At 39.9% G+C, this 25,816-nt stretch overlaps 1 protein-coding gene across 1 annotated transcript in view; it reads right to left on the minus strand.

The window, feature by feature from the left end:
• The window catches only part of LTK (leukocyte receptor tyrosine kinase), a 128,972-nt gene that overhangs the window by 94,875 nt on the left and 8,281 nt on the right, over positions 1–25,816 (minus strand). The window contains exon 2 of the mRNA XM_086892837.1: positions 2,694–2,733. The gene's annotated coding sequence lies outside the window, so the exon portion shown is untranslated. The remainder of the gene's footprint in view (positions 1–2,693; positions 2,734–25,816) is intronic.

The raw sequence follows: 25,816 nt of genomic DNA on the forward strand, positions 1-25,816 counted from the left end.
CCAGACCAGACAAAAACTATTATTTTAGGGAAAGATGAAGGAGAGAACACAGAAAAATACTTACTTGACAATGAAAAACACAAGAAGATATACAGAGTATGAAAACAATAGAAGTCAGAACAATGCCCAGCATTTGGAAGTGGGATAGGAATTACAAGCAAGTGCCACCAACAGTGTGCAAGTGATACAAGAGCATGAATAGGAAGGGGAAAAGCCCAACAACAACAACAAGAGAATGGCAGCAACACAACTAATGCAGAGGAAACCTCAGTAGAAGCAATTAGGAGCGATGGACAGTGCTGCATCATCAGGGAGCTGAACTGCCAGTCTGGAAGCAACTGGGACAATAGCAAGCTTTTAAATTGGGCACTTATGCACTAGATCGCTGCCAGAATCTGGACACTAGCAACTGAAAAAACCCACTGGTCTTAAATAATGATACCATCTTTGGCTCAGCAACACAGGAACAACCAACTGGAGCCCAGGAGAGGGAAGCAGGCGTGCTTATGTTATTCTTACATTCATCTGTGGGCATCCACTATTGCAAACACAACACAGAAATCTAACCCAACTCACAGACATTTGGAACAGGGTTGCAAGGCGAGTTCCCACCAAGAAATGCCTCAGAACTGCAGGGGGATGAGGCACCTAGCTGCTAAGCAAGCAGAGCTTCAGCAATGAAGGTCTAGTCTGTGCCATAAAAATGGTAGTTTTTGCTTACATGTACTCTCAGGGGAGAAAAATTGTAAACAGTGGGAAATATTTCCCACATAAAGGAAGAAAACATTGACTGGTGATTGATTCAAAATCAATGCATTTCTACATGGGACACCAAGCAAGGCAAATGTTCATGTAGCTCCAACACCACCTTTGAGAGACACTGCTCCATCTTGGGCTTCACAGTCCATAGAAATACACAGCACATTTTTGATAGCATATCCAGTACAAAAGTCTGTGTCATGACATTTTGATCTAAGAAAAATATGAGAAAAATGCAGTCAGAGATTTCATAAACCTTGCATGAGAAACAAGCTGTAGGGCAAAAGCTGAAAAACATTCCTTATGATGGAAATAATACCCAGCAGAGCAAGGTGAATGGGGTGAGATGGTACAGGCTGGGCACACTAAGATGAAGGAGTACAGAATTGTTTGAAACAAACACAATGTAAAGAAATTTGTGTTCAGTCAGTCTGTCTTAGCATCCTGAATACTGGTCCACAAAACTCTTTAAGAGACATAGATTTTGACTACTACAAAAACATCTGGAAACCTGAAGACATCAACCAAAGATGTCTCAGGGACAGAGATGGCATCTAAGCACAAAAGCAACTTGTCCTTGGATTCTTCTACTGAGAATATTGATAATTTTTTTTTAAATTTTATAGTCAGAGTTTGAGACCACTCACTTAGCCATAAAACAAACTTGGTGTTAGTGTGCATAAGTAAAGAAAGAAGATCTGGCTTTACTCCATAGCCATTAAAACTTCACATCTTCATGCATGGAAGAACTTTGCGAGCTGAAACTGATCATAAAACTCTTTACGGCCTAAGGGACCTGGAAATTCTCAGACTAACCTTTCCCACAAGCAAAAAAGCTACAAAAGTATTTTGGTTTCAAATATATGATTTCAATGTTCCATAAAAACTAAGAAAGATCTGATGATGGTTAGACACATGATCTCTGGAGTACTTTACAAAGGATATATGAAGAAAATATATCCAGAACTGGATTTTATATCTGTTGCATGCACAAGTTCTTAAAGAAAAAAAATACCTGAACTTAAAAAAAAAATGTGAACTTTGATTGCTACAGACATCACTGAGGTCACACCCCCACAAAAAGTGATTTGGGCCAGTGACACAGATAACACCAATTGCTCCAAGTGGTGCATAATAGGTAAAAGTCAGGCTTTACCCATTAAAATTATAGTAGGTTAAAAAGGGTTAAATATAATTGTTAAGTGTGACTTTGTTTCAATGCAAAATAAAAAGTGTTTTTAAAAAGTGTTAAAAAGGATGCGCACAGAACCATTTGCAGATTTAAAATCTAAAAGTAGGACAAATGATATTTTACACCAACCTCAGATAAAGAGCAAGTTTGAGGAAACTGTTGTTATGCTTGTTGCACAGGACAGAAAGAGAGGTAAAGATGTAAGTGGTGGAAGGAGGGACAAAAATCCTGATGCCCTAGAGCAAAGGCAGCATAAATTTTTCACTGCTGCAGGGAGAAAACAAACTTACTTGTGTCCTAGACTACCAAATTAATTCCAGTGTAGAAGAAAATCTATGAAGTCATTAGTCCACAACAGTACTATCCTTGCTGCTGTGCTAGTAATGTCTGCAACAAGACACCTTTAATGAACATGAGAGTTAGCAGTTTGCAGCAGAGTATGTATGAGGCGCGTCGCCGTTAAGTCCCCATCATTTCCAGCACAACAAGTCAGCAGAAAGCACTGTCAAAATAATAAAGCACCGACTAATGGAAGCTGATAGAGGCCATATTCAGCCCTGTTAAATCAGAGTGTGGCACTGGCAAAGCATGGCTTGTCATTTGCTGACATTTCATTCAATGGAAAACTGCAAACAGGAGTGCCTGTGCTACTAGGAATGGATGTCAAGATCCCTTGGGGACTTGTAGCTATCTAAGGAGACAGATTAGGAAAAACAGCAATCCTTAAAATGACTTACAGTACCTGGAGCCCATGCCATGTGTCCAAGACAGAAAATTCACACCTGTGAAAGCAAAACAGGCAAAACAACAGAATGGATGCCAAGACAGTTCAAAAGTCACAGGAGTGTGTCACACAAGGAAGGGCACCCTGTAGTGTTGTTGCTGTGTAATGTTCCCAGGAAACTGCGTTTTCTGAAGAGCCTGCTACATACATTTAGAATTACTGATGCCATCTGGCAACATGTATGACCAGAACTTCCTAAGAGCCTATGGGTGCAAAAGCATTCTTTCAACAAAAGCATCTTCTTTCAACAGCACCTTAAGCTCATAGACACCTGAATGAGTCACAATTTCTTACTGAGATCCTGAGTTTAAATCACAAGTCATCCCCCACAGCGATGGCTGAACCATCTGCTCTTGCAGCAACATTTCCTGTAAGGGCCTGATGTTACCAGGTATGAGGGATCTCAGTAAAGCATGGCAGCCCAGCCACAGAGCAACTCTTCATTGATCTGTAAGGGGATTCAAAGAGTGGCATGGGGAGCAATATGCAACTTTTTCTCAAACCAGGAGACCACTTCACCTGATGTTTTCACTACCTGCCTTGGCTTTTTTTAAAGAAACTGGCAGGACGTGCTGTAAAAACATTTAAATAAAATGATAGTGACTATAAACAACACTGGCATTTTAACAGCAACATTAGTTGAGTGGACTTGTTGATTGATGGTGTGGATTAGGCAGGTTAAATGAGTTCAAAGAGAACGTGTGTTGCATTTTCATTTTCTATAATATAGTCACAAAATTTTATTCAAATTCAGAGTCAGTCATTTCTATAACCAGCCATATTACTGTTCAAGTAATACATTTTTGACAGTTTCAGATGATGTGGTGCCATCACCCTCCTAAGTTAATAATTTATTAGTGTTCCATGCATATTTCCTTTACAGAATGCTTATCTATTGTTTCAGCTTTGGATACTTTTAAATAGATTCCATATGTTACTGCTTATGCAGATAAGCGAATTATGCAGATAAGTGAATAATAGAATTCCAAATGGAAGGGACCCCAGGGATCACCTGGTCCAAACTTTATTGGCAAATACACTGTTTAGACAAGATGCCCCTGTCCAGACAAATCTGAAAAGTTGGGGAATACACCACTTTTCTGGGAAGATTATTCCAATGGCTGATTTTTCTTGGGAAAAATTTTCCTCTAGTGTCTAATAAGGCTCTCCCCTGAAGTAACTTGTAGCAATTACCCCTCATCTTCTCTGTGTGATGCCTTGTAAAAAGAGAGTCTCTCTTGAAAAAAGAGAGTCTTCTTTCAGCCACCCTTTAAATACTGGAATACGGTGGTAAGGTCTCCCTTAAGCCTTCTTTTTTCAAGGCTGAACAAACCCATCTTTCTTAGCCTTTCCTCACACAGCAGGCATCTCTGTCCTTTGATAATCTTTCTGGACCTTCTCTGGACCTTCTCTCCAGCCTGTCCACACCTTTTTTGCATGGCTGGGACCAAAACTGAGCACAGTATTCCATGTGCGGCCTTCCAGGCCCCCTTACTGTCTTATTAAAGCCCATGGTTTTAATCTCATTATATTCCTTTAGGTCTAGCAACACATACAAAATTCAGTTTCTATACTGAAAAGCCCACAAAATTCTGCATTACAAGTGGGTAGCACTGAAGAAGTCCAAGAAGTTAATCAAACCAAACTTCATCAGTTCTGACTTTCTCAGTGAGAAGATCAAAGCAAATTATCAGAAGTAATGCAGACATACAGTGTCTGTGCCCAAGTTCAGAGTGCCATGGAAGACTGAATTGTACAAGCTCAGCTTGGAGGTAGAAAGCAAAGTCCTTACTCTCTCTCCCTTTCGATTATGAGTCCATCTGTCTGTCTGTCTCTCCTGGCTGAAAAATACAGCTATGAGTGTGGTTGATGTTTACACATCGAAGTTTAAGGAAAAGCTCTTCTCACTTTCATCTAATGGTTGGGGACCAAAAGACAGAAAAGGACTTTCAAAAGATGGTAGGAAAAAAGGCATGAAGTGAGAAAGGATTTTATATACCTGCTGTTCTGAACCGATCATGTGGCTAAGTGGTGTGTAGTTGTGCACTGTTCTAAGGAATCAAGACCAAAATTTTCTTGAAGAATCACTATGAATTTTTGTCATATCTGAATTCCTCCAGGAATTCTTCTGGTATTTCAGTTCTGGGCTATGAGGAGGCAACTAGCTTCATTCTTAGGTATGTGGCTCAATGTTTGTAGTTGAGTCATTAGTACTCAATCTGCTGTATCATCATCAAGTGCACAATTGTGCCAAGAGACAGATGTGGCAGATGATCAGCATTCTCAGTTTGCTTTGCTGAGGATCAACACAAAGCCCAGCAGAAAGCAGTGAGGACAAGGATTAGTTATGCCCTTGCCTACTCCTACCTCTTGAGCTAGAGCAACATGTCTGGCAGTGATGCCTGCCTGTTACTGCTGAGACTTTCAAGAGTGCCTTTCAGGTGACTCTAGAGGTCTCTAGAACACCCTGCCTCAAACAAGCTCCTTCAGCAGATTTGGTGATATACACACATATATCTCAGCCCTTACGAGATTTTTCCTCTAGGGGCTGTTAAAGCATCTATTATTACATTAAGCTTCCATCATTAACAACAGTTTCTACTCACTGTTCATTAGTCACCTCCTAAAGATACCATAAACCTAGCCTCTGCATAGGCAGAGATTTACTATCTCTGCAGATTCCTTCAAAATCTTTTGTTTTCTCCTTTGCTTCTTTTACTACTCTTTCCACCAATGAGAAGAGATATTCATAGTCCTCAAGAACTTTGGTGTTTCTATGTGTGGCAGGAAAGTGCTTACAGTTCTTTCTCAGAAGAAATAGAAACTTGATGCACAAAGATATGAAGAAGCCAGGTCTTGAACTGAAGGATGTTGGATTGATAGCCTGAAAGTAGCTCTGGAAATCTTGAAAAATGATTTATCCTCCTCAACATACTTGAACAACACCAGCATCTTACAACTTTTGTGACATTTGTGACAATAAGGTATAACTGTTAGCAGTGACTGATAGTCTCTATGTCCATCCAGCCACTGGCCCCTCTCTGCCTGCTCTGTAAATCTGTTGTCTTTTGTATCATATTGAGTTGTTACTGTGGTTTTTAATCTGTCATGGATATATTTTATACTTTCCATCCTAAATGTAAGGCACAGCTCTTCAACCTGAAGTTAAATGCAAAGTATGTACATTTAGGGGTGAGGAATAAACTCCTATCCATCCATGCCATCACATGACATGTCCAGTTCATCTTCTGGTTCAGGGTAAAGGAAAGAAAAATGTGAGTCTATCTGCACTGAGTAGACATCAGATGTCAACAGATTTCAGTCAGTCCTCAAGTCAGTTCAAAGCCATCTTCTGCACTAATCCTTTAAGTTGTTTGTGTTACCTCTGAGGGACACAGAGCTACAGAGAATACATCTCATCTCCTTCAGAATTTCCATAAGATAGTATTCTAGACATGGGGCTATTTTTACAGCCTGTGAGTGCAGCTTTACACTTGATTCTGGCAATGTAGTCTTTAAAACTACTGACTTCAGTGTACAGTCTCACTTGCCTCTTGTAGCACTGAATCACTCTTTGGTTCCTAAAGCATCTGCTGTAAGTACAACAATCACATGGGGGCTTAGAAAGGCTGTAGAGGTTCCTAGTGAACTTCACAGCTTGGTATGGCCAGGAAAATGTTCTCATCTACACTCAGAATTAATCCCTTGCAGAAATGGTCTTGGATCTTACTGCCTGTGGTCTTGGCTTCACAAGACCTCCCTGGGCCCAGCTATGTATATAGGCTATGTGAGCAGGTAAACAACACTGAATAAAATGCATTTGCAGCCCTCAAAGGCTGGTTTCTATTTTAACATTTCTGACAGAAACATTAGATCTCAAAATAACACTGAGCAAGATTAACCCAAGTACCATGAACACAAGCACCATGATCATTGTGAATGCAATCATAATGACTTACACAGAGCCTTTGATGATCCCATCCCAGTATAGTGGCACCTGCAACCCTGAACAGGATTCAAAAAGCAAACTAGACTGAATATTTTTGATTAAAGTGTGAAGTCTTCGAAGAACTGCAGAAAGAAACATAACACAGAGACAAGTCCATTTTGAATACTGCGCTACACTAGCATTAAAGTGCATCTAGATAAACAGATTAAAGAAAATTTCCACAGAATAAAATGATATAGGGATGCGTGATAAATTCAAGCAAAGGAAGGCATCCAAAAGCAGTAACAGCTGCCATTGCTCCATCTGTCCAGGTAAACTGAAACACTTTGGTTTACAGAGGCACAAATGGGAAAGCCATCACCAAGCAATGCTGTGATAAATCAGGATGGTGGAGAGGTAGGGAAGGAAGGGGCAAAAAAAAAATTTAGACTACATAAACAAAGGCCAAAAAGTTACCACAGCCTGTCATTTGTGCCTCCACTACACTGAGTTACATCAGATTTCTGCTGGTTGCTTGTTACAGAGCTGTCAGTGTTTCATTAACTGAAACCATGCAGAAATTCGGTCTGATTTACAATAGATGTTTTCATAGCTACTGAGGACACTGTTTTTCTCTTTGACGAGAAGCAACTTTATAACAATGCTCTCTGCATACATAGCTAATAAACTACAGGCTGTACCACATGACTCTGTGCTAAATATGCTGTCAAGAAAGAGCAAGATATTCTATTTCAAGACTGAAGTTCTACACCTTTTCTCAGTTGGTCCTTACTTCAGTGTTGTCAAAGCTCTCCCAAAGCTGTGTTAGAGATCTCCTCATGGCTCTCTTCTTCTGAAGGGAGAAATGACCCTATGTGAGCATACATTCCCTGTGGATTCCAATTCTTGAGTTCAAGTGTGGATAGCACAATATAGTTGTTCTTGAAAACAAAAATAGATATTGAAATGCAATATAAATGACTGGCAGTTGATGTATCTGTCACTATTTATACATACAAATCATACAGTGGCAAGTTTCAGGGACCTACTTTCTTCTCCATGATTACTCTGCTCTGCAGCAACTTTCCAGCTTGTCAAAAGCTAATTGCCACCATTCTTTAAGTGGGCTGCAAATGCTGTGTTGTCCTCCTTTGTAGGCCTCCAGTTTTCAGAGATAATGACATTGTCTGTATGTCTCTCCCAAACCAGAGGAGAAACCAGGAAATGCATGGGAAATCAGCTATTAGTGCAAATTATTGTAACATATTCTTAAGGTAAGTCATTACAGCAACCTGTCATCTCTCCCAAAGTACAAGAGACACCAGCAATTATTCTTAGATTTCAAAAGCTTGGTGAACATAATGACATACATTTGTATTCTACATGCTTATTTTACCGAAATGAGATTCTCAAGCTCATTAAATAAATTCCAGAATTTTCCATCACACCAGGAAAAGACTTAAGTGTCAAAAAGAAAATGTAGCTGGCCATAAGGCCAACTTCTGTTATAACGTCTGTTTTTTCATGATTTTCTATTCAACTTCATTTTCAGATACATTGTAGAAAATGAGTGCTAAGGCTGGTTTGTACTTTGCACAGAATAATCAGCCAGAGTCTTTCCCAAAAGCTGTGAATATAAAGCAAGAAATCATTTGGCCAAGCATCAAATACTCAACAGGTCTTTCTCCTCAAAGAGCAAGATGCCTTGCATAAGAAATGCTTTGGCACAGATTCTGGCTATAGCAAACAAAAAATATTTTTCAAATTTGCATAACCCTGATTTTATAATAGGGTTACTGTGTGTTCTCTTTTGAGGACCATACACCACCACCCCACTGCTTCCTTGGAATTGTCTCACAAAGCAAAGCCTGCTCCAAATCCAAATTTTAAAAAGGAAGTTTCTGCATACTCACAGCCATTACATTACAGGGGTCTGATATTGCAAGTGTGGCTACACTGGATTTAGGTGCACAGTAATAATAGCTGTTAATGGTGACAATCTGATTAGCAGGAAGCAACAGACCATCACTTCATGTAGAGGAACAGCAAACAATAATTTTAGCTCAAAAATTACCTGATGTAAGTAGCCAGGTGAGGAAGCATGTGCATTGATAAGCAAGTACAGAACTGTCTTTTACATGCTCAAATGCTAGGAAAAACAACTGTAGTTGCAAAATGCCTTCACAAGCTCTATCTGCTTAGATGCTATTTCCTCTGAGTGCTCTAATACCCTGGGTTAAGTGTTCCCTTAAACACTTGTAATGGTATTTTCTTCACCATTTCAATCCAAAACGCCATGCACTCAAATCTTGTATCTTCTTGATGGCCTTGTCATGTGCAGATGGCAATGGCTTGGTATGTATCATGTAGGTACCAAAGTCAGAGAATACTAGAGTGCACCATATTCCAGGCTATTTAAGAAAGTAATTCCACCCCATTTAGGCAATGTTACAAAGGCCAAACTCCCTTAAGCTTTAGTTTGTGCAGAAGACACTGCTCCGCTCTGAATGCAGCAGAGACAAGACAGACAGAAATGGAGAAGTGTTTTGTACAGAGAAGACATCTGTGGCCATGGTAGTTGAATATGTAGCAAATCCACACCTCTCAAGCAATGTCAAATGGTCTCTTGTATGCCCAGATCTAAGTTAAAGTTACAACAGACTGAGTCATATTTTCAGTCTGTCATAATTTTCTAATAGGGAGTAAAATTCATGCTTAAGAAAATATTTTGGGGGTTGAGATTTATATTAGGAGTGCAAAGTTTATAAGCATAGTTTTTAGGTGAGAAAGGTGATCTGGTCATTTATTTCTTGGTCCTTTTTCCACCTAACACTCAAAATTATAAACTCATGCTCTGAATGTTTAGCATTTGACAGAAGATTCTACTTTAACTGGACCCAACTAAGTCCAGCTCAGCCAGTAACTAAGAAAAAAAGTCTGGTGGGGCTTTTTACTTCTCCATTGTCTCCAGCTTTCTCTTAATTTCTCATTGTTGAACAAGAAGAATACAATAACTTGCTCAAACCATTGAGCTCACTAAAGAATGCTTAGAAGTAGTAGGCTGTTTATTCACTCAAATTCTAAATAAACCACTTGTAGCAGTTTTGATGACTTCCATTAATCTCCTCAAAGAAGCAAATTTTATTTCTACCTATTTTTGGATTAAGAAGAAAAAAGATTAAGAAGAAAAAAATGTCAAAATTCTGTCAGGAATGTTCTACTTGTGAATTTTTCCAGCACCAAGAAGTAGTGGCTAACTTCCTGGAAAACCTGATCTTATGACCAGGTCTGTCACCTTTACATCAAAGAGGTTCACCTGTGACAGATTTACTTCCAATACCACTGGGTAGTAACAAGCCAGCAGCATGTAAGACAACTTGCTTGGCAAATAGTGTTTCTCTTGAAACTGGCTTCTCAGGTGTAACAAGTCCACAAATGCACCCTTCTGGCATACCAGGGCTCTTTCCATTGCTACAGCATTCACATGCAGCTATCTGCACTTTCCCAGACTGCAGAAATATCTGGGTTTGGTGCTTAGGACTAGTCATCCAGAGGGAAGGACTGCAGCTCTGAGGTTCCAGTCTAGTGCCAAGTTTCCCCAGACATCACTGAGGGACAAACCAGAGCACCACCATGGTCCCAGAAGTTAGTGGGGTGCAAGAATATAGAAATACACAGGATGGTGCTTCTAAGAGTGGACCACATTGAATAACCTTTGTTTGAAAGAACATCCCCCCACTTCTACCAGTAAAGAAAACATCAGTGCTGGAGAGCAGTGAACTTAAGCATTTTTGTTTTATGAAGAATAAATATTTTGTACAACTAGCTCCAAAAGCATTTTGCTCTGACTTTAGGCCTCTCTTAACTCTGTGTGTGCTTAGTGTTATCTTCCGTAATAGCCACAGAATCTCTGAGGAGGCAACAGCTTCTGTCCTCCTACTAGCAGTGTCAGAGAAACAGTGAGAGAAACAAAGCCAAATATTACATAGTCTGATTGTCAAAACAACCCTGTGGGAAACAGAGTCACACTTTCAAAGGCAAATACAGGATTTGAACTTGGGTCTCCAATGTCTGAAATGGCAGAGGCAATACTACCACCTCTAGCACCCATTTCTCCCTCCAGACTGCCTGACTTAATTTTTTATGACTAGTCCAACCTTTGTTTTTTAATCTCTCTTTATAGACTACAGATAATTAGAGAGCTAAGCTGTTATTTATGGAAGCCTAAGACATATCCCCTGTTGAATAAAATACTTGCTAAAAATAAAATCACTCTAGCTAATGAAAAGAGAAAATTAACCATAGCAAATTTTAAAAGAATGGGAGACTGGGAAACAGGCCTGAGAAGGAATATGGGAAGCTTTTATCATTCAATACATTATAACCAACATAATTAAAAAGTAGTTAACATTCCAGTGCCCAGTTTTGTATAGTTTTGTTAGTCCACAGAGAAAGTAAAACAAGATAGTGCAGCCACTGTCAAAAAATTTAAAAAAAAAAAATAAAAGCTTTTAAATTCTTCACATCAATTATTCTCTGGGGTAAAAACATTCTGAAAGGATTGGTGTTAGAGCTGGGAAGGGTCCCTTGACAACTTCTCCTTCCTCCCCTCCAGATTTCCCCTCTGGAAAGCTCAAGGCACAGAGCCTCAATTTCGCAGAAAATTTTATCACTTTTAATTGCACTCAAAATAGGCATCAAAAAACAGCAGCATAATGGAAAGGACTAGGGAAATCTCTCTAGAGAGCTTTAACTTGTTTTTTCAGGTCTCAGGTTTGTAAATACATCTGTTTGCAAAGAGAGCTATGCTGACATCTTTAACTCCATGACACACAAGCACTGGAGCCTGTAACCTTTCCTGACACCCACAGTGCAACCCCCAGAACACAGAATCAAGTTTAGGACCATTTCTTTGAGTGAAATTCTGCAGCAAACACAGGGTGAGCCACTAGAACCATCTAACTCTACCCTGAAATTATGAATGATAATAATCTCGAAGACAAACCTGAAAAAGAGGACTGTGGTTAGTATAGGTGATGAAGGATTTAACAGATCACTTTAGCATTAATTGGCACTGAAAAATATACTAGAAACACAAAATAGTCTTCTATCTTTGTGGACTTAAAATGCCTCATTTTGTAGATGTGAAAAACATTACCAACCCTACAGCTGTTTTCCTAACTTCTTTCTTAATGTCAAATCACATTTGAAGCCAAGACCTGGCACCTGAATTAGAGCAGAATCCCCAAAACCTTTGAGTTTGGGCTTCCAAAAAGGAAGATCCTGAATCTATGGGAAGGGGCCCAGAAACTTACAGCATGCAAAGAGTTTCCCAAGTCAGACCTTGTTGACTTGCCTGAGAAACTGAGGAAGATGGAATGGATTTGTGGCCACTGAAAGCCCAGGCTCCCTAGCAGCCTGTCATGAAACCCAGCTGAGCAGTGCAGGATCCACACAAACACTGCTGAAATCAGCCACCAGAGGAAGGAGGTTGAGGTGAGAGCAGCACTACCTTCATCACCCCTGCGAGACAAAAATCGCAGCCATGGGTGCTGAGTGTGCTGCTGGCAGGTGACAAACACGGCAGCAGCAGCGTGGCAGAGCTCTAGGGGAGGCAGGAGGGAAATCTGCTGGGCTCAAAGGGCTGTAAGACTGTGCTGTGGAGCAGCTGTGTAAGCCTCTGGGAACACTGGAGCTGCCAGGTACCATGTTCACCTCCAGACAGGCCTCCCTCTACCAAGTGCACGTGCAGAGCCAGTGCCAGGTTTGGGGAAAAAGAAATAAAATAAAATAGCACCATTCTGAGACAAGCAGTCACCAGAGCCCTCACTCTGCAAAATGCAAAATCCATTTTAAGGCCATGTGCACAAGAGAGGTTTGGCACTTGAATCAACCTCTGTGATCCAGGTTTGAAGATCTGACCTTATTTTGCTGGCAACTTTAGGTATCTCTTTCCTTTAAGTGGGCTTTACAGAGGTGAAGACTGGTGAAAAGCGTAGGACAAGCATTATCATTCACAATAAGCAGGAGCTAAGCAAAAAATTTAATTGAGCCTTCTAAATAATCCTCCAACCTTTTTCTTTTCATGCAAACCTTTTCCAGTGACTTCTGCTGTAGGGTAGTATTTACATGTGAAACGTGCAGTTATGAGCTCAGAAGGGACAAATGAAATCACCTACTTAACTTTGTGACAATTACAAGAAAATGTCACTCTCAAAAATACATGTCCTCATATAAGGTACATCCAGATTATCCGACACATGAAAGAATGATTTTCATCATCAAACTTTACAAGTTTTTACAGTTTTTTAACAGTCTGTTAAGTTGCAAAGAATTTGTGTGATTTTTGTTATTGCTATCCCACAGGTCCTGCTTTTACTTGAAATTCATCTCTAAAGCAGAAATTATGCTTTTTCAGTTCTATCATTGCCCTGAAAAAAAAAACTTAATGGAGCTTTAACAACATACTGACATGGTTTCTCAAGCAAATAAATCCTCCCTTTTCACCCTAGTATCAGTCTGCATTAAGTGGTAGTTCCAAAAACGTCATCCATGATTAATTTAAGTTAATAACACACTTGTACAGCAAATCTCTCAGGGGAATACTTTGCAGAAAGTCTGTGCTCCAGAGATGTGCAGACAATTTTTTGGAGTTTTCGGACGTTCAACACCAAACTAAGTTGCAAACTAAATTTTCGAGCTGAAAAACAATGTTTCTACCTGAGGACACATTTTTCAGCCACAGGTATCTTAGACACAACTGTAAATCCCCACCAACAGAAGCAGTCCTAATGAAATCAGATGCTTTCGTTGAAACAGCTATAGGGAATTAGGACCTTAAATCTCTTTAATTTTAAATCTATTGTTATCTTCAGGACAACCTGGTGTTGTTAATGCTGGCTAACATGTTCACTTGGTGAAGCTTGAAAATCAATACAACCTTACTGCTAACATTTAAAAATCCAGTTTACCATAATTAATCAAAGTGAGATACAGGCTATTTTTCTTTCTTTAAAACAACAACAAAGGCCATCCAATTTTGAAATTATGGCATTGTTTCAGTTTTCTTAGTAAACATTTGTGGTCAGGTCTAATTAATTTTTAACATTATGTTTGTATCAACTTTTTTTAAAAGATGCATCAAAAGTGAAAGTTCCTATGACTCCAGTAAAATGAACAAACAAATAAAAATTCATATATAATATGCAAAATCTAGGGCTTTCCACAAGCTACCAACTTCCAGTGTCAACTACAGTTAAAGCAGTTATAAAAAAAAAAACAATTCTCTGATATACAACAAAGTGGTGAGCATAGTGCTGCTATTCCAGTACCAGAAACCAGTCATAATTCAAAATACATACAGCAGAAGAGGGAGTTCCACTAAATTATTTTCCAGTAGCAGGTGTGTTTGTAGAAGAGGCTGAAACTCCAGACAACTCAATAGCTTGCAGACATCAAATAAACACATCACACAAATTGAACAAATACAATAACCAGTCCTCAAAAAACCCAAACCTCATAAGGGTGTTCCAGCAGTGGAAGACTGCCTGCAGAAAGTTACTCTTAAACTCTGATATTTCCCCTGTGCTCAGTAATATCCGTTTCTGAATTGGAAATGCTTTAGCTGGTACAAAGTGAAGTTCAGCTCAGACCAATGGGCACGTTCAGGCAACACAGTTTGACATTTGTCCCAAAGGCACACGGAAAATTCATGTCCAGAACACAAATAAATTAGGTCTTCCATCTTCTAAGCTGCTGCACAGCCTAACCTGTTGATATTTACCCTTGGATGCCCATAACCTAACAATCAATCATGGGATTCTTGTCTGCTCATCTAGAGCATGGATTTTCCAGACAGCTGCTTTTTAAGCTTCTTCTCATGCTGACTGCTGCATGTTTTGCACAGTTTAAGTACAGGGCAGTTCTGTGCACCTTTGGGGAAAAAAACCAAAACCCTCTGATAAAAGTAATTGTTATATACAGCAGAGATTTGCCATGAGGAATGCATATCTCAAATACACTTCCAGGAAGGAAAATTCTCCCACCCCTGCATTCAGTGAAGAATTCTTCTATCGCTGACTTGTTTATCATTTTGAGACTGAAACAGTAAGCTCTGTGTGTTTCTGCTGCAGTACTGGCTAAAACTGATATATTATCTTGTACACAGAGTATCATGCCTGGTGTGACAGTGGAGCTGCACGCATAAAAAAAGTCAAAACTATTATGAAAAACTCCCTAAAAAAGTTCTTTTTAAAGAAGGGTTCTCCCTAAAAAAAGTGTATCTAAGCTGATGCTGTGCTCAATTAGCTTGTACCCTGAAAGGCTATGCATGCTCTTACTTTAGCTCTTAATCATAAAAGACTGTCTCCTGTGGGTTTGAAATGTCAACTCTTTCAAAATATTGTATCAAAATATTATTTATTTTATATACTCATTTAACAGTTACTCTTTAGCAAGGTTTAAAATTAACCAGTTACTACACACTGCAGTTAAAATTGCCTTCAGAGAGGCACATTCTCATTGGCATGTGTATGACTTCACCCTTTAGAAGACATTTCTGCTATTTGTCCAAATCCCTAGAGGCATCTTCATGACAAATAGAAGCGAACAGTGACATTTCTCAGTGGTTTTATTCAATTATGAGTAATGGAGCTTTCTTCAAACATGGGGTTTATTTAATACCGGCTATATCAATTGTTAAATCCTTCATGGAGATCTTTAACCCATTAAATAAGAGCCCAAACCACACATCAATTACTAAATTTTTTTTTCATTCAGGCACAACCCAGTTTCCTTTATTTTCTTGGCAACTGAACAATATTAGGAAACTGAAATGTGAAAAATTAAAAAACTGAAGCAAAGCCTCAGCTCACACTGCATACTGACCCTCTTTCTGTCCATATAGACACCCCCTGCAAAAAAGCAACTAAGCTAAAATCAGTCTTGAAATGACACAAAGAATCACAGTTGAGCTCAGTGAATTTGAAGGAAATCACAGCATCTAAAGACCTTCAAAAAAATCAAATTAAACAAAAATTAAAATTGATGTGGCCCCTATGAAACTTCGTGAGAGATCTTTTTCAGCGTGCAGTGTTCCTGATGATCACATTACAGAGATGTTGATTCTAAAGTCAATGTTTGTATCACTTACAGATTTTAGCTTTTAGCATATACATAATTTTAAGAAGATTAGTCTTTGATGCAATTGCTCAATTGCATGCAGCCAAAGTAATTAAGTCAGGAATGCTTTCCAAGTATCCGTCCAGTGCTACCAGTTACAAAGTTAAGCGTGACAACCAGTGGCAAGGACTTCTAAGCAGCAGGGCATTAGACAAGACAGAACACAATTCTGGAATGGGAGGCACAAATTGTTCTCAGCCCAAACACAGCCTCAGCACCAGAAGAGAGAGATTCTTCTCCCGTCTGTGAGCTGAAGAGGGAGTGCAGAGAACATGACCACTCCACTGACACAAGAGGTCCAGGGCAGGAAGCAGACAGCTGAAAGTACATCACTGCAATCAGTGGACCATTTTCTATACAGATGTAGAAACAACTATTCTCTTGATTCCTTTCCCTGAGATTAATTTGTCCAGGAAATATAAAAGAGAATGGTTTCCACTTTCCACTCTCCCTTCCACTACTTCTGCATTTCCTATGTTGTTGGAATCATATCTTGTAAAGAGCAATTATTTAACTGGCCTTGATTCACACAAGCACCACAAGCATCGCTTGCTGCTTATTCTCTAGAGCAAGAGGCTCATTGAATGAAAAAGAACAGACAGGCTGTCAAGGTAAACCTTTAGCATCTAATCCAAGCTGTAACTCGAGGTGACAGAGAAACTGGAGCCAGCAGCTGAGATGTAGAGCTGTGCCTTCCACATGCTGTGTCATTTCTCACTATCTTGGTTTTAGAAATTAGCCCAAACTGGATGTTGATGAGCATATAAATTAGCAAAGCTAACAGGGAGCTACTCTTCCTGATGTTTTCTTTTTTGCAGAATACCATCCTGTTTTGTCTTGTTTTCCCTACCAAGCAAGTGAAAATATCTGTAAGAAAGCTTGCTCATAATGAATGTTTTTAAACAAGTTATCAGGATCAACAGTGCCAGTCTTTGAATCTAATGAAATACATCTTCTCAGCCTAAACTGAATAGATAACTCTTAGGCTATCCTATGCTAAACATATAGAAAAAACAGACACTGGTAATAATAAAGTAGCTGTTTAAGACTTTATGCATGCCTGCCCTAAAGGAAAGCAGAAGTTTTTTTGAAAAAAACCTTCTTTTTTTTTACTTTAATGCCAGGAAAATATTTTCCTGACATTCCTGACCATTCATTTAAGACAACTAGAGGTTTCTTTGTGACGAGCAATATAAACCAGAAAAGGTGCATTCAAGGACAGAAGTTTTAATTCATTCCAAGCTGATCACAACAAGGTGTATTAAATAGTTTTCAACTCTTTAATTCCAGCTCCTAATTAAACACTTCTGACTGTAACTGTATTTTGCAGGCTGAATGCCTTGCATGTTTTGTTGGTATAAATTGAACAGCATCACTGAGTTATGTTGCTGTATTTGGTGGCTGTAATGATGGGTCAGACTGGATAGTGAGAACCCAAACTGCAGATGACATCTCCATTAAAATGATTCATGTTATCACAGGATTAGGTCACAATAGCAGGGCTGCAAATGCCACAGTGCTTGTCAGAATCATCTCTTGCTGCATCCTCTCTGAGTGGTGCCAGTGACACATTCAAGACTTGTTCTGTGATACTCCAAGTGTTTAAGGACTAGAAAATGACACATGGAATAAATGGACATCCCAGGGGACCATTAACAGGCTATCAGGCTTTCACTTTTCATTTTGAGTTGACATCCAGGATAGGTTAATGACAATCGAAAGCCCTTTCTATCTGGCCTTGGGGAAACAGTGCTGATGGGTTACCCAAAGTACAAAAAGCCACATCACAAAAAAGATACTTTAAATGGGAACTACAGGAGAATCTAAATCCTAAATATGCTAGTTCACGCTCCAGACTTTCAGGTATGAAAAATTTTGTCATGAGTTGTTTACTGCCTGCTGTAGGGGATTCTCAGGGAGTCTAGGGACTACAATTGCAGGAGTATCAGTCACCAAATGAGTGCTCTGGTCCTGTGATGGTGTCTGATTCATCCCTTGCAGATGCTGTCTTCAGCTTTGATAGGAAGAAAGTTCTGCTCGCTAGCAAAGCACTGGTCTGTCTCTAGGTTTGTCCAGTGCACAGTGGGTAGATGTGCAGGGTCTTAGCTGCCATCTGCAGGATGCTACAAGATGAATTAGTAAAGGTAAGAAGACAGCAAAAGCAGCCTCCAAGAACCACCTTCTGCTTTGCTACCAACAATTTTAATATCAACTAAATCCTTCCCTTCCCTAGCTGTACCATGAATCTGAACAACTTTTAAGGAACATAAATGAAAATTAGAAAGAAGCACAGAGGTACTGAATTTTGTTCCTTTCCTAGGTCCATGTGCCTTGGAAGCAGAATGTTTCTTTTGCAACCTTTACCCCACTGGTTGTACTGCCTTCCTTTGTTGAATCTATGGATTATTTTGTGTAACTCTTAAAGTCAGATATACATTGCACCATGTTTGTTGAATGGGTTTGAATGCAGACATATTTTCTGCCTTGAATACAATTACAGACTGAAAATAAACACTTCAAGTAAACACAAGATAAATCTGAAGTGAAGTCATAAAAAATGCTAATCAAGAAATTAAGACAAAATTATTGGCAGAGGGGGAAGAGTAATTTTAAGTTAAAAACAGTGGACAAGAGCAAACAGATGAGCAGAAATTATATCTTTCAAGAGTAGAGGAACCTGTGATGGGAGATGAAATGGGTGGGAGACTGTGCAAAGCAGACATAGGCATGGAAGAATACAAAGTGGGATGAGAGGTCAAGGGAAGGACAGCTCCAGAAGTCACATGAAAAGGATAAAACTGAAGAAAAGCTCAGTAAAAGAAATTAGAAAGTCAAACAGCAGTGTAGTTGTAAGCTATTCAAAATAACACATACATACACTGGAAAACCAACCCAGGAAAATTCATAATTGCAAAGCCACAGCTCTCATTCACACACTCATGTATGAACCTCACGAAAAACAAATTTTTTTTCAGGTAAAGATAGCCCTCAAAATCAGACACAGAATGACAGGGACACAACAGTCATCCACATTAACTGAACTATCTATACATAACCTGGAAAAGAAAGAAGCAGTAAAGTCATCTCTCAAGGATGAAGTTACTTGATCTCCATGACCTGCAGCAGAAGCTGTTATTACATCTCCATAACACAAGCTCCTGGTGACAAGGTGAAACATCAATAATTCAGACAGTTTGCCCACACAAACAAATTTTAAATCATTACATGACAGCCTTCTTCTGCTACTGTCTCTGGTGAGGAACATGTGAATGTACTCCTGCCCCTACACCAGCACTTCACCCGGCCTAAGGAAGTTATTTCTTCTCTCATTCACTCTGCATTTACATATACTTACATATGTAGTTATGTATCCTATGCATGATTTTCTATGAATTTCACCCTCCATAGAGTGCTTCAATGTTTAATTCCCTACACATGGTTTCTCTCTGAAAATTTTTTGTTATTCTGTCCATGCTTTGAAGCACTTGCAGAGCTCTCCCCCGAACACAGGAAAGGCTCCTTGTTTCTTATTCAAATAGTTTTAACAAGTTGATATTTGGTGTCAAGCCACGTTTCAGGGTAAGCTGCCCCCTGACAAGATCTACTTGGAAGGTATTAAGTCAAGCAGCAACAGGAGGTGGCAAGGTATGAATAAATGATGAAAAAAAGAAGGTACACCTTCCAGGGTATTTTCTTTGACTTCAGGTGCTCCTAAAGTCCAAGAGAATAAGGACTAAAGCAAGGAACTGCAGAGAAATGGTGACAAGTAGATGTTGGTCTAGCTGCACTGAGTCTGTTTGGGAGGATCATTTGTTTTTTAAAGCAAAATGTTCCATCACTTTTCCTCAATCACTTCACATTATCATTCCTCTGACTTTGTCTTCACTGAAGTCACTGATTTTATCTTCACTGAAGAGGGAAAATGTTCCTGGCTGACTAATCTATAAGAAAGGAGAACAGCAGCTCACAAGCAAGGCAGAATACTGTGGCTTTAACCAGCCATTAGGATGGGCTCAGCAAGCCTCTTCATGGAACAGATCACATTTGAATGTAGAGGAGACTCACAAAGTTTTTAAGTACAGCAATAGTAATTCAAAAAAACTCAGAAACACAGTACTGGTGACAGAGACAGAGAATGTAATTTAGAGTCCAGGTCCTGATCCAGATGAGCAACCTGAACTTCTCTTTCTTGTATTCTGAGAAAATACCTGAAAAATTCAGATACCAAACCTTAAATCCTTAAATATCAGGCAATTCTTTGACATCTTGAGTTTACTTTTCACTGGTTTTTACACAATTATTTGGAAAAGAAAATACTTTCTTCTAAATGAAACATTAAACTGAAGTCAAAATATTTCTAGATCTAGTTTGGGGAGAGGGGGAGAACCAAAAAAAAAAAAGTTACTCCAATCCAGTCTTTTGCTTAATGAGACCTAGGATTTGGAAAAAGTGTAAATCAATAGACCAATTTCTATAAACCCCTGCTTAGAAACTACAAAGTTTACGTGTGTTTATTGTTGAAGCACCATGTACAGACCATTGCCCTATAGAAATGATGAGCAGACTACACTACTTTGGCCTCTTGTGAGCAGAGATGTGATGGAAGCACCCTGCTGTGGCACAGTCAAGGACATGATCTACCGGCATACAGGTGACCCCTCTCACCCCAGGCTCCACAAGAGGCAGTGAAATTCAAAATGCTGTAAAAGAGCCCATAGGGCATCTTCAGTAATTCCAAGAAAATTAACCCACCAAGTTGGTGGGTTTTTTTGGTCCTGGCAAAAATATAATGGGATGGAAAAAAAGGAAGAAGCATGAAGGCTCAGGAACGCACTGGTCTTTGGCATCAGCAGGATTTGGCTTCCACTCTGCTGCCACCTGGAATGAAGAGAAATTGCTTCCACTTCACCTCAGGATTTTCCATAAACAAGATACAATTATATGTGAAACAGGCTAGAAAAAACAAAGACGGCACTAATGGGGCTTTAAAAGGGTTTTGTTAAAGCAGAGTGCATGAGCTTAGCTGTTAATGGCAAAGCCACTGGAAACAAAATGTCAGCAGATTCACACCTGTCATTTGCTCTCCCATCCCATGTCTCCCCAGCCCCGATCCCGCCGAGGCACAGAGTCAGCAAAACTCACACAGGCACCGTGCTTAATTCACCCAGGCAGCTGGGACCATGCACTTCCCAAGTCCTTCTCTCTCTATCCCATTTTCTCCACTAAGCAATGATCCCGCTGCTGAATGATACACGCTTCCGCAGGAGAAAAGCTCTTCTCTACTTGCTCTCCCAGTGCGAAGGGGAGAGCCTGAACAGTGAGAGCTGTCAGCTCCTATCTTTCTTTGCCACTCAGCTTATTTCCTGATTCCTAAAATGAAGCTGCAGCTGCACTGGATGGATGTGCTTAAATGCAAGCCTCCGGAGATGGGAAAGTGCTGACTGCTGAATTGCCCTCTTTCACCTTATTCTCGTGCCACTCTCTACTCTCTCAACTTTTCTCCCTCTCCCCACCCAGTCCTGTTCAAAGAGGAACCAGCAACCTGTCTCCTTTGAATTTTTGTACAAGTCATCCTTGGTGAATGCTCTCTTATATGGTCTTCCAAAACTAGATCTACTCCAATTTCCTCCAGCTTAAGGGATTTGAAAGTCCAAGAAGTAGGGCCTTGTATGTAAGCAGTTAATTGTTCCCATCATTCCCACCCCACACCAAAGAAACACATACGTGTTTCATGTATTTTATTCATGTTCTAATTATTTCATGATACCCAAAGAAAGCCTTTGTGCTGCAGCCACAGTCCTACAAGGCACCAGCCTTGAGACCAGAGCCAGGTTTCCTGGCTGTATCTGAAGCACTAGAGAATTCCAGTCTGACATCAATCCTTGCAAGTGATATGATCTTTAGATCTTTGTCTATAGTTTCACAATCATGCAGCAAAAGAGAAAATATTAGGCAACTATTTTTAAGCAAAACCTGAATATTTTTCTAATATTTTTTGCTGGAAAACAATTATAAAATTAGCTATGAAGAGGAAGCCAAAACAGTATTTTTTGGAACATAAGAGAAAAAGAAAAAAGAGAAATCTGGTCAAATCTGCAGTCTTTAAATGAAGCCACATGAAAGTTAGGGGTTTTACAAAACCTCCTCTCCTGCCACTTTCCTACATGATTAAAATCATACATTTAAACAAGCTGTTCTTCCTTCTTCCCTCCCCTCTGCCAGAAGATATAATTTAAAGATTTTGACTCCTGGCTGTCCAAACAAAATGTTGCACAGCAACAGCCACTACTGCTATCACTGGAGCAAAATAGATCTGAGCCCTCAAATATCAAAATTGAATGCTTCCCTGTTTTCACATTGTGTGGGTGAGAAATTCAGAGCCCACAGGTCAGGTACATCTTATGACTACATTTTGGATAGACACAGTATCAATCTGGTAAAAGTGAGCCCAGTGATGGCTTGGATTCCAATGAGATCAACTCAGGCTGTTATGCATGTTATACTCACCTATCTGAAAGGTCTGTAGGTGCTACAGTAAGAGGCAATCTACCATCCCTCTCAAACAACCAGTCCCCTGTCCTTACCAAATACACACACTAAAATACAATTTACAGTTCCCCATCCTAGAAATCAGTTCAGACTCCAAAGAGTAAATGCTGTCCTTGTTCCAGCACCATGTTATCCTAACCCAAAGGAATGATGAGTGCACCCTGCTACCGAATGCAGCAGCCAACGAAATGGTTAAAGTAGCCAAGGAGCACAGCGTGGACATCCCGTGTTCCCTCCCAAGGATGAGCCAAAGGCCTCTCTGAACCAGCCCCCTCCCCAGGCAGTCAGCTGCTGGGCCATCACCAGCGTGGGTTGGTCACAATGTCCTGTCAAACCACGAAGTCATGTCCGACTGGACTTCTGCCTTGGAGCTGGGGGGTGCCAGTCTCTGTACCTTAGAGCACTGAGAGGGACATTGATTAATTCTGTGAGTCACACTAGTAAATATATGGCATCCTAAGCCCAAAAAGGAGAGGTTAATTCATGCAAAAAAGAGGAAATAAGTGTGTGAGAGAAAAAAATGACAGTAAAACTGAGTCTTGAGATCATGAAGCAGTGCTGGGACAGAAGGGTACTCCTGGCATTGCTCACTGTGAACCATTCAGCTACAGAAAGCACAACTTACATGTCCTTCCTTGAGGATTTGGAGTGTGCAGACCTCCTCAGAAACATCCCAGAACCCCTCTCTTTCCCCACACATTGTTAAAATCTCCCATCCTGCTTCTGGCCAAATCAGTGCCCTGCCTTGCACTTGCACAGGTACACACATGCACACCCCGTGGCTCCTGCACAGCTTTGCTCTCTTTCATGAGTTGCAGTTTAGCACCAACCTGTAATGTTAAGTGCACAGTGCAAGGGCAACATTTTCTGGCTTTCGTCTTCCCCTACAAATCTTTTCTAGTGTAAGATTATCCTAGCATTTTAAATATAGCCAAAGATACCTTTTTACTCTCAGTATAAGTTTGACAATCTGAAAAAAACTTAAGAAACAAGAAGACATAATCATTCAAATTTTCTTCAGCTTTGGTTCACTTTATAATGAAACTGGCTTTATAATGAAGATCCTGGCTTGGCAAAAATAACACAGGTAGAAGCACTAAAGTATAAAAAAATAAAAAAAGCCTTACACTTCAAAATTCTTGTATAAGGCTTATATAAGAGGTACAGCAGCTGACATGTAATATGTCCCAAATAGCCTTCTAGAAGGAGACTATTGTACCCAGCTCTTAGATATGTGTATGCAGCAGAGCAAAACAAAATGGAAGGGGCTTGCCTTGGGAACCAAGCCTCTATTAAAACTTGATTGCATTAACTGAATCCAAATCCTTGGAAATCTGCTTTGAAGTCATTGTAACTGCTGGTGACACCAGAAAATTACATGATTCAAGTCAAAATTCAGAGACCCTTTTTCCTCCAATTCTTGTGCAAGCCAATTCTAATTCCACTGTAGCAACACCAAATGAGTATCTGACAAAAGAATTATGTAGATGACTACACAACTATTTTTAAGAAAATTACTGGAAAAATATATTTTATTGCTAGCAGTATGAATTGCACTTCTCAGAACTTCCGGTCACCTGACAAAGAGATTGACAAAACATCAATGAAAAATATCAATGTGTCCAACCCTCACAATTGTGACCAGACTTCTCAAAAAACCAGACACCCCATATTCATATACTCCATCATCAACACACAAATACAGTTCACAGCCAGAGGTTAAAGGAATCTTATAGAACGTATACAAAAAAAACCCCAGTGCATTAATATTTAGGAAGGAAAAACTTCTCTCTTTTCTGTTAAGAAAATGGGAGTTTCAAAGTTAAATTGGTGGAAAATGAACACTGAATTCAATGTCTAGGGGAAAAAAAGAAGTGGTGTTATCAAAAAAAAAAAGAAAAATAAATAAAAATCAAAAATGGAATCTTTGGACAACCAGACCCAACTTCAGATAAAGCAAAAATTCATAGAAACCACAATTACAGGAACCTGGAACTGAAAAGTGTTTTGGGTGTAAACGGAGTTGTCATTCCAAGAGCCATGCCAGTATCAGTAGAGCTTAAAATTCATTTAATGCCCAGAGAGGAACTAAAACCGCTTCAGAAGAAAGAGAAGTTGACATTCTACACAGAACAGATTTTGTGTTCTATGTGACAGTGACAGAAAAAAAGGTAGATCCTGTAAACAGAAGCGCAGACCATTTGACTTAAAAGACCTCAGGGTCTGACCAAAGCAGGCCAACCTGGTACTTACGCCACACATTATCAGTAGGAAATTCTCTGAACCTCATTTCCGAGGCCTTTCTCTCAGAAAGTCATTAAGCTCTAATTAATGGTTCTGTGAGGTGGAGGGATCCGCTTTGGCATCCATTAGGATGGAGGCTCAAATGTCAGACCAACAAAGGCATTAGGCAGGCTCTGGCATTCTGCCCAATGCGGGATTAGCATTGACGCATTCAGCATCCTCTGAAATCTTCAGCCCTGTAAGAAAACCTGCAGATTTTCTCCCTGTCTGTGTGATGGATAACATCCCTAAGTAATCTGTTGGTCCATTACCAGAAAACACGTCTCTACCCCAACTGAGCAGGAAGGAAAGATTAGCATGGTCCAGTTGCAGAGTCCCTCTCCAAAACAAAGCTAAAAACAGCCAGAACCTGAACCCTGGGAGATGCCACAGGACTCAAAGAGCAAGATCTTTACAGGAAGCACTGCCTGCAGTTTGGGAGCTGGCTAAGGAAGGAACAGAGGAGGAGAGGGGGCGGTAAATGGCTTAAAGAGCTGGGACTGAAGCAACTGCACTGTCAAGGGCACCAGCAGTGAGAAGTTAGGAAGACTGACTGCAAGCAAGGTAGAGAAGCATGGAGGAACCACAGCTCTCCTCGTATTCCATCTGGAAAACAGCAGTCTGTTTTAAAGGCACTGGCTATGAATCGCCAATTTGATGTTCATTTTCACTAAAACCTGGCAGCCTCCCAGAAATCACTGTTAGGCAAGGTACAAAGCCAGACACCAGGATGCTGATAGCCTACACTTTTCCACACCAATCACACTCCCTCACTTCCTCATAGCCTTGGCTTCCAGCTCTTGTGATCCATCCTTCTTCCTAATTTCTAGAATGTCATTACTAAGTCACTCTCTTCTAATGAGTGAGCCCATTCAGAGCTGCATATTGGACTAAGCTAAATAAAAGGTTCACTCTCTTGAATAGCAAGCAGTGGTGAAGTGGAACATATTTTCCCCCACAGGCAAGGCACATCACTAAGAATTGTTAAAAATAATTTTTGTAACCTCTGTCCAACCATGTTTTGCTCCTGGGTCTGTTCCACCCCCCTGCCAGTACAAGCATAGGTCTACTGAATTAAGTAGCACATCCAGGTTCTGGAGAGAGAGGAAGGAAAGATGCTGAAACATCATACTACTGATTC

This window comes from Cyanistes caeruleus, chromosome 6, assembly GCF_971803275.1.
Source record: "Cyanistes caeruleus chromosome 6, bCyaCae1.hap1.1, whole genome shotgun sequence".
NCBI lineage: Eukaryota > Metazoa > Chordata > Aves > Passeriformes > Paridae > Cyanistes > Cyanistes caeruleus.